General features: G+C 37.3%; 1 pseudogene; it reads right to left on the bottom strand.

Annotated features, from left to right (window-relative positions):
• Positions 1–1,330: 1,330 nt before the first annotated feature.
• Positions 1,331–2,327, bottom strand: LOC102839246 (annotated as a pseudogene).
• Positions 2,328–9,418: the final 7,091 nt, after the last annotated feature.

Genomic DNA, 9,418 nt, shown 5'->3' with positions numbered 1-9,418 from the left:
CATAGAATCCTCAATATTTTTAAGTTGAGTCCTGAAATTTTTCTTTAGTTCTTTCAGCTTGAGAAATGCTGAGTGTTTCTCTGCCCCTTTGTTTTTTTTTTAACTCTAGATCTCTGCACATTTCATTGTAAAATTTACTTTATCATCTCGAGCTGTCCTTTGAAATGTTCTGTTCAGCTCTTTATCATTTCTTTCCTTTGTTTTGGCTTCTATAAGATCAAGAGAAATTTCCAGGTCTCTTCTGATGTACATTTTGGTCTTTCTTTGCTTCCCATCCTTTTAAGCACTTTTTACTTTCTTCATATATAATACTCTTGATGTCATTCTTGATGAACTCCTCAGATCTTCAGTCATTAGTATCTAATGAAACAAATCTGTTCTTCACATGGTTTCTAACTTCAGTTGGGACATACTCAATGTTATATATTTTCTCTTGTGAACTTTTAAAATTTTTCTTCAGCTTCAGCCTGAGACTGTATATGAACGATTGATTGTTTCTTCCACAGTAGGCTCCCAGCCTAGTGTTTGTTTTTACTTAATTTTTTTTTTTTATTACTTTCAGAAGTTGTACCATTACAAGGGACCAACAACCATGTTACATACTCAAAATAAATGACAACCAATTAACATATTGTAGCAGAGTCACCTTGCCATAGAATATATTAAGGAAGTCTTATTATACTGAAGACTTATTACATGGTCCATAAATTGATAGGAGACAGTCTATTCACACAGAAAACCTCTAATTCATTCATTTTAGAATTGAGCAATAGTAGTGTTGCTAATATTACACACACACAAAAGTTGAAAATTTTATGGCAATATGCAAAGATGGTCAAGTTTTGGTCTTTGTCTGAGAGCACACTCTGGAATTTACCAAAGACTGATTTTGTATCTTCAGGTCACAAGCATCCTTCTTTTCCAAAAGGATGACTGACGAATTGATGTGATTCCTTTGAGAAGAATCCCAGCCACCAACATGAAATGGATATGGGTCAATGAAGAACACAGTTAACTATTTGCTTCAGAGATATGGAAGCATAATTAATGTGAAAGTATTTTAAATCAAAGGAATTTTTTAATTCATTGTTTTAGAATTTTCCCCCTGAGCTAGAAATGCTTTTAATAAGAGTCTCTAGCAAAATAGTGCATTTCCTCAATCTAAATTGTATTTATAAATGCAATGGTTCTTGGTGCTGAAAAGAGATAAATTGTAACTCAAATAGCACACAGTGGTAGCAATTACATATTTCATACAAATCTTTGGTGAGATGCAGTCTTGCAGAAACCTCCTTATGTTGTTTCTCTCCTCATACTACTTATAGAATCTTCAAGTTATTTTCAGAGGAGAAACCACAAGACCATAATGAAGGACAAGTAGACCATCCCGCATTGCTGCATCCCCAATTGCACCTCGGATTTCCCTTAGAGTTTAATATTGCTCCAACAGGTGGTCACCACAGATGATATCTACCTGACAACCTGAATCAAGACCCATTTTTCTTCTGAGGAATTTTTCTACATGCCCAATAGTTGCTTCTCCTGAAACTCGGACAAACTTCTTTTCCAGAGGCTTAAAATGTCCTGTGCCTTTATTAGCACCAATGAAGTCCAGTAATAAAGACATGTCAAGTTCAGGAGGAAGACGGAACACTGATTTTCAAGGGATTTCTTAGATTTTCCTTTGCTTGAAGGAACTGACTGTGGAACAGCAGGTTCAGGCACTTCTAGACCTCTTTCTTTATAGAAATCTTGCATTTGCTTTTTCTCTCTTTCTAGATTAATCACTAATTTGTACGCTATGTCTTGTAACTGTCGATCCAACCTTATGTTATAAAGAGGCTGGGTCTGATGTACTACTATGTTGCATTTTGGACATCTGTTTCTATAATCAAAGAGTTTTACAATTCAGCTTTTACAAAAGGTTGTGAACACATTCTGTAATGGTCTATGCATCTATTAAGTAATCTTTGCAGATGGAACACAAGATGTATGGGGTCAGCTCAGAGAGGTGAATCAAACGCTCTTCCTCCTCCTCCTCGTCGTCCTCCTCCTCTGGCTGACCCTCCTCCAGCCTCAGCGAGAAGTGGCCCCATCTCTTCCTCCTCCATCTCCTCCTCCTCATCTTGGAAGCTGCTTCTCAAGAGACTCAGGCCTTGCTCCGACTCCGCTGGGGCGGGGGGAGAAAGGGGGGGGGTAACCCGAGCAGCCTGACGCCCCACCTCAGGCAAAGGCGGCAGGACCTCCTCAGTGGCGGCGGGGGTGGTGGCGCGGCAACACCCTCGTCCTGGACGGCCCCCGGTGCTGCCAGCCGACAGCCCCTCCATGACCTGGCTGAGGAGCGGTCCCAGCCTTGTTTTGACTGATGTTATTCAACTTCTTCCTCATCTCTACCTACAGATGAGGTCAATTTAATTCTTGTGTATTCTAACTGGGAAGATCCACATGTATAATCAGTCACCTTTTATGTTGCTTAAATAATGTATTTGCAAAGAATAATTCTTTGGTCTTAAAAAATTCAATCATGTAATCTCCAGCATCATTTCTATCACCAAGGCCATATTTTTCAACTATTTATCTCACCTCTTTGTTTCCAATTTTTGCATTCCAAACAACGATAATTATCCGTGTATCTTGATTGTGTGTTTGATTAATTTCAAACTGAAGAAGTTGGTAGAATTCTTCAAATTCTTCATCACTCGATTTGGTAGTTAAATAAATTTGAACAATAGTTGTACTAACTGGAATTCCTTATAGGCAAATAGATGTTATCCTATCACAGACAGCATTGCATTTCAAGATAGATCTTGAAATTTTTTTAAAATGATAAATTGGATACCATTCTCCAATTTGTCATTCTCAGAATAGCGAACCTTATGATTATCCAATTCAAAATGGGCAGTACCTGTCCATTTCAGTTCACTAATGCCTATGATACTGATCTTAATGTGTTCCATTTCATTCCTGACAACGTACAATTTTCCTAGATTCACACTTTGTACGGTCTATGTTTTGAATGTCAATGGATGTTTGCAGCTGTTTATTCTCATTTGAGTTGTGCTCCATCAGTAAATGAAACATCCTGGCTTCTAAGGAGCATTCTGGCTGTATTTGTTTCAAGATATATTTGTTCTTCTGGAAGTCTATAGTACTTTGAATATTCTTCTCTAACACCTTATTCAACTTTGCATCAGTTTTTCTAAGGTGTAAGTGGGTTAGTCTGGAAGCTCCATTGAAATGCATCCACTATGGGTGACTCTGATGGAACTTGAAACACCAAGTGGCATAGCTTCCAGCATCACAGAACACAAAACCCACCGTAATCCAACAAACTGACAGACCTGTGGGGTCATACTACTTAGGGGCAAATTTCTGCTGTTGTAAGAAATCAGATTTTCTTTGATGAGTAGTTTTACCTAGTTGTGGAACGGTGAACCTTCTTCTGGCAACAGCACATTCCAATTTGCTTGTCTGGAGGACCATTTCCCTAGGGCCCTTGCTAGTATATACTGAAGAATTCCCTAGTTGTCAGGAGACTCCTGGATGCTACCCTTCTTAGCTTCTGTTTGTATTGAAGCATTGTAGTCCACAACCCTGTCCTTGACAAAAGTTTTAAGTACTTTATATAAAAACATTTAAATTGTTAAGCAATTTACTACACAAAATGCTCATCTATGGAGGAATGACTAGGTACATTTTGTTGAACCAGTATGTAACCATTAAAGATGATAGTTACTGAGTGTAGTAACTTGGAAAAAGGTTTATGTTACTATGTTAAGTGAGAAAGGTAGAAGGCAAAATTGTGTGTAATTTACGGCCATTACCGAGTAAAAATGAATTATGTTTCCTTCTAATAAATTTATATAAAGCAAACTCTGGAAGAATATTACTAAATTATAGTTGCAATAAGTAATGAAACCATTGACAATTACCTAATTTAAAATTTATTATTTAAATATGTTCTGTAATGGATATGGGATTAATCTAATGAAAATGAAAAACAACAACAATAACAAAAATGTTGCTATGGAACTAATTCTGACTCTTGGCAACTCCATGTAAGTCAAAGAAGAACTGTGTTCCAGAGGGTCCCCAGTCCTGACTTTTCAAAAGCAAATCATCAGACCTTTCTTCTGAGGTTCCTTTCTGTGGATTTAAACTACCAATCTTTTGGTTAGCAACTAAACCCATTAACCATTTGCAACACCCAGAACTCCATCATTAATAAGAGATACAAAGTTTAATCTGAGAAGCTGCATTTTACTACTATTGATTATCAAATCTGGAGATAGTTCTCAGATTTAGAAATAGAGATTTAGAGAGAAGGTGATTCTCCAGAGTGAGCGACAGAACTGAGTCTAGAATGCACATCTCCAAACTTCCAGTAGACTGCCTTTCCCACCATGACTCTGTGTCTCCCCATAGTGAAATTAAATTACAAGTCTTTGGTCTGGAACAGTTTTAGTTTTCCATTGCTGTTTCATCTGACATGCAAAGTGCAAGAGCCAAAAAGTATAAGAAGAACCATTTTGCAGAAGGTTGGCTCTGCCAAAACTAGAATATGTTGGCAATGGGACCATCAAAGCATAATTTAGTCTTCAAGAATGGGGCAGAGCTCTTGTTCCAATATAAATCACTTGTACAGCCTGACTGCAGATGACCTCACTCTGCTTATACTAGGAAATCAGAAGGAAACTTGGGATTGGATATTTCCAAAAATGCAAATATCGACACACAACTAGTAAAGGGGCCTGTGGTAAATAATTTCACATCTAGCCTTTGTGCTTCTTTCCCCACTTAGATTTAGGGAAAGGGAGGGACATGTATTCTGGCTTCCAGTTTTGTTTGCTTTGTTGCACTGCTTTGTGGACAACTCTGTTTCTTATTGATCCAGAAAAATAATTTCTTACTACAAAACAATTACTCTGACTAGTTGGAAAGAAGTTTGGACTTTCTGATTCTTTATAAGATGGAGAATAGGAAAGGTATTTATTGAGTTTAATGTAACATCCTTCACATGACTCTGTGTTTGTGTCTTGGTAGAATATTGGCTGTATATTCAATCTTGGGACTTGTGTAATTGATGCTGAGAAGATATTGTTGTTGTTATGTGCCATGGAGTTGGTTCCGACTCATAACAAACCTGAACAGGGTTTCCGAGGCTGTTAATCTTTACGGGAGCAGAGAGCCTCACCTTTCTCCTGCAGAGCATCTGGTAGTTTCGAATTGCTGACCTTATGGTTCGCAGTCCAATTTGTAACCATTACGCTACCAGAGCGCCTTACTTTATAAAGGTATATTTTTCATGTTATTATTGAAAAACATACGCTCTGCACTTTTTAAAGATTAAGAATAACATGCCTGAGGTCATAGCTAGATATCGGCAGTATAGCATGATCTCCTTTCCTCTATGGTCTGTGACCTGTCTGCTATACAGGTCCCATGCCATTTACAAAATAAAAATTTAATAACACTTCTACACTTTCTGCAACAAAGCTCCACAATTGCTTGTGGAAGACTGTGCAGTCTTATCTTTCTCAGTGAGGAAAGATGTAATGGAGCAATAGTAAATTTATAAGTTTCTTCTGTGCTGGTATATTTTGGGAGAATTGATTCATTTTGCTATATTTAAACATGCAGTTATAAAGGAGTGATTTCATTAAAATAATAATATGCTTTGGAGATAGCTTTTTTTTCTGATAGGCTTCAATTTTTTAATTTTTTAAAGTATGCATCTGTGGACACAGACTTATTAATATGCGATTATGCTTTTGTCTGGAGTCCTGGTGTGGTGCTGTAGGATAAGCACCACACTGCTGACCAGAAGGTTAGCAGTTCAAACATACCAGCCGCTCCTTGGAACCTCTACACAGAGTCACTATGAGTCAGAAATGACACAATGGCTTCTAACAACTACCACTATGTTATTGTCAACTCAAGGATTCTTTATACCTGCTTAGGTGATTATTCTGGACTATCAGAAAGGAGAGGATCAACACTGAAGATAGCTCTGCATTCATACATTATTAGTTTCTATAGGAGACTTTCTCTCTCCAATGGTCTTTCTTCTTGATAAAGTGTTGTGCACTGTGTTGAGTCAGTCAGTAATTGCTATCTGTTTCATTATGCTATTATTGTCCTAGTCCAATCCTATAAAACAGGTACACATTAAAAAATAGGAGAGTGTTTATACACCTACTGCTCTTCTAAAGTAAAAAAGCATTTTTATGCCTTTTTTCAATCAATGCCTGTTTGCAGAAAACCTAATGCTTTCATTCTACATGGATTAGCAGTTAGTGGCCATGTAAACAACAGTTAAGAAATCATATTGGGCACATTTGCTATGGAAGATCTCTTTAAAGTTTTAAAAATACATTGCATTGATGACTATTCTATGCCTGACCTATGCCATGTTATTTTCTTTTAAAAAAAAAACACTTTTTATTATGAATTGAGTGAAGGCTTAGAGAGCAGCTCATCAGTTCCACATTCAACAAATTACACACTCCAAGTCTTTACAATGATTGCAATCCACTCGATATACCATCAATTAATAGTATTTACCTTTGTTCACTTTAATTTTTCCTTATCTCCCATCTCCACCTACCCTGTGGCCATCATAGAATGTTTAATTTAGCAAGAAAATCTTAAAAAAAAATTTTTTTTTTTTTACAAGAGTTGTCTCATGTAATAGCTGTCCTTTTGTGAATGACTAATTTCATTCAGCATGTTATCCTCCAGATTCATCGATGTTGTAAGGTGTTTTGCAGATTCTTTGTTATTCTTCAATGTTGTATAATATTCCATTATGTGTATGTACCACAGTGTGTTTAACCATTTTTCTGTTGATGGGCACTTAGACTGTCTCCATCTTTTGCTGTTATAAATAATGCTTCAATGAACATGGGTGTACATATATCTAGTTGTGTCACAGCTCTTATTTCTTGAGAATATATACCATGTAGAAAGATTATTGGGTCATATGCTATTTCTATTTCCAACTTTTTGAAAAAGCACCATACTTTTTTTTCACAATGGTTGCACCGTTTTACAGTCCCACCAACAGTGTAAGAGGGTCCCAGTCTCTCCACACACTCGCCAACATTTGTTCTGGTTTTGGACATGTGCTGAGATCTTCTATTGCTTTTTTTTATTGGACATTTTCAGTAGTTAGATGCATTTTCAATGATTAAATGAACGTCTGTTGCTGTGTTGTTAAGCTTATTGAGTATCTCCTGGTGGGTGTGATCTGGAGATAGGCTTCTCGTTTCACGTCTCTTATTACTCAGCTGCAAGCTATCTTAGCAAATGTTGGTTATCTGTGTAATGCATAGCAGCTGGTATTGGCTTCTGTCTAGATGGTGGGACATTATGGGGTATGCTTGTAGCTTGGCAATCTGGTCATGATCGCTGTCTCTTCTTGAGTAATGTAGGGAGAGAAAGCTCCCACCTCCAGGAAAAAAGTCAGACCAAAAGGACTAAAAACAGAAACAATATGAAAGCAGAGACAAAGACCACCACACAAAAACAAAAATAAAACCATAGCCAACTGTCCAGTAGCTTTTGCTGCACATGTCAGTATGTATGCACAGTAGAGACCGCCAGTGGTGGGTGGGGGTTTCAACTCCCTCAGTCCTGTCTTCTAGTCACCACTGTGGAGGTGCACAGATAGATATTGAGAAATGAATGGAAGAAAGATTGTCCACTATTTTTATCTCTGAAGGTCAGTTAGGTATCTGTGTATGCACAGCATAATTCTCAAAGTAGCTGCGTCCTTGTATATAGTAGTTGGTGTTGACGCTTGCCTTTTATGTTGGGGTTTTATAAGTTGCACATACAGTTTGGCTGTATGGCCAGACCTGCTGTCTCTTGTTAGGTAAGACAAGAATAAAAGGTCCCACCCAGGTCAACATTAGGGCTAAGTCCCAGAGTCAGACGTCATAAAAAGCAGCCAAAGAATTAGCTTGTGGGACCACTGGGGCTCTCAGGGATTTCTTCTTTGTGCTGTAGAAAATTGTCCCCTTTGGGTGCAATGCTGAACCTTTAAAGAAAAGTGAAAAACAGCTGTCACACATGTTTTTCCAGATGTTGTTCCATGGCTTCAGTGCTGTTTCCTCAAATTCATGGTCTTTTAAGTAACCACATTTGCTTGCAGATGCTGGACAGTGAAAAAAGAAATCAGAAAAAGAATGATACCTTGGAATTATGGTGTTGGTAATATATATATATATATATATATACTAACTGTACCATGGACTTCCAGAAGAGCAAGCATATATGTCCTAGAGAAAATACAACAAGAAAGTTCCTTAGAGAGACTTCAATTTGTTTGCCCAAAGGCAAAAATCAGGAAATACTAATAGCTAGAAGATAATGTAATGGAAAGTAGAGGTCAGTAAAATGAGGGAAGCACAGCCACAATGATGGACTCAAACACATCAGCCTTCATGAAAATGACACAGTTCCAGGCAACATTGTTTATACACAAGTTTGCCATGACTACAACCTGACTCAATGGCAACTAATAATAGCAACTACAGTTTACAAAAGAGTTATTTAACATGGAATGTACATTTACATGGACATACATGCCTCTTTTTATCCTATTTAGCTTTATTTTCGTTCACACATATTCTAATTTTTTTTTATAGATTGAAGGCTTGTGGCAACCCTAAGTCAATCAAGGATATTGATGCCATTTTCCAATAGTATGTGCTCACTTCTTGTCTGTATGTCATAATTAGGTAATTATCACATTTCAGATTTTTTCATAATGCTACTTCATACCCAGTAGACTACAGTAAATTATATACATAACTTTTATATGTACTGGGAAACACACAAATATGTGTGTGAGCTGCTTTATTGCTATTTGCTTTATTGTGGTGGTCTGGAACTGAACCTGCAATATCTCTGAAGTATGCCTGTATTAGCTGTTTAAAGGACTTTGCACATATTACCATATTAAATCCTGATACCAACCCTATAAAACCAGAACATAAAAGGGTAAGTTACTTACACAAAATCTCATGATTATTAAGTAGCAGAGACAGGATCTGAATAAAGTCTGTCTGGTTACAAAGCCACACACTTAACTAGTAAATTATTATATGTGCTGTATGTGTGTGTGTGCGTGTGTGAGAGAGAGATTGAGAGAGAGAGAGAGAGAAAGAGAGAGAGAGAGAGAGAGAGAGAGAGAGAGAGAGAGAGAGAGAGAGAGATGACAGAACAGGAGACAGAGCAAGAGAGAGATGTAAAGAGAGAGAAAGAAGAGACAGAAATAGAGATGGAAAGAACAGATAAAGTATGATCTTTCCTTTCTAAATCCTCCCCTTCCAAAAAATTCTATGCAGCAAAAAGGCTGCAAAAAGCATTGGGAGTCATGTAATCTTTTGTGTGAGCTCATTTGCCTAGACAT

This window comes from Chrysochloris asiatica, unplaced genomic scaffold, assembly GCF_000296735.1.
Source record: "Chrysochloris asiatica unplaced genomic scaffold, ChrAsi1.0 scaffold00155, whole genome shotgun sequence".
NCBI lineage: Eukaryota > Metazoa > Chordata > Mammalia > Afrosoricida > Chrysochloridae > Chrysochloris > Chrysochloris asiatica.
The sequence above is the reverse complement of the archived record's forward strand: the minus strand, read 5'-3'. Positions and strand labels throughout refer to the sequence as shown.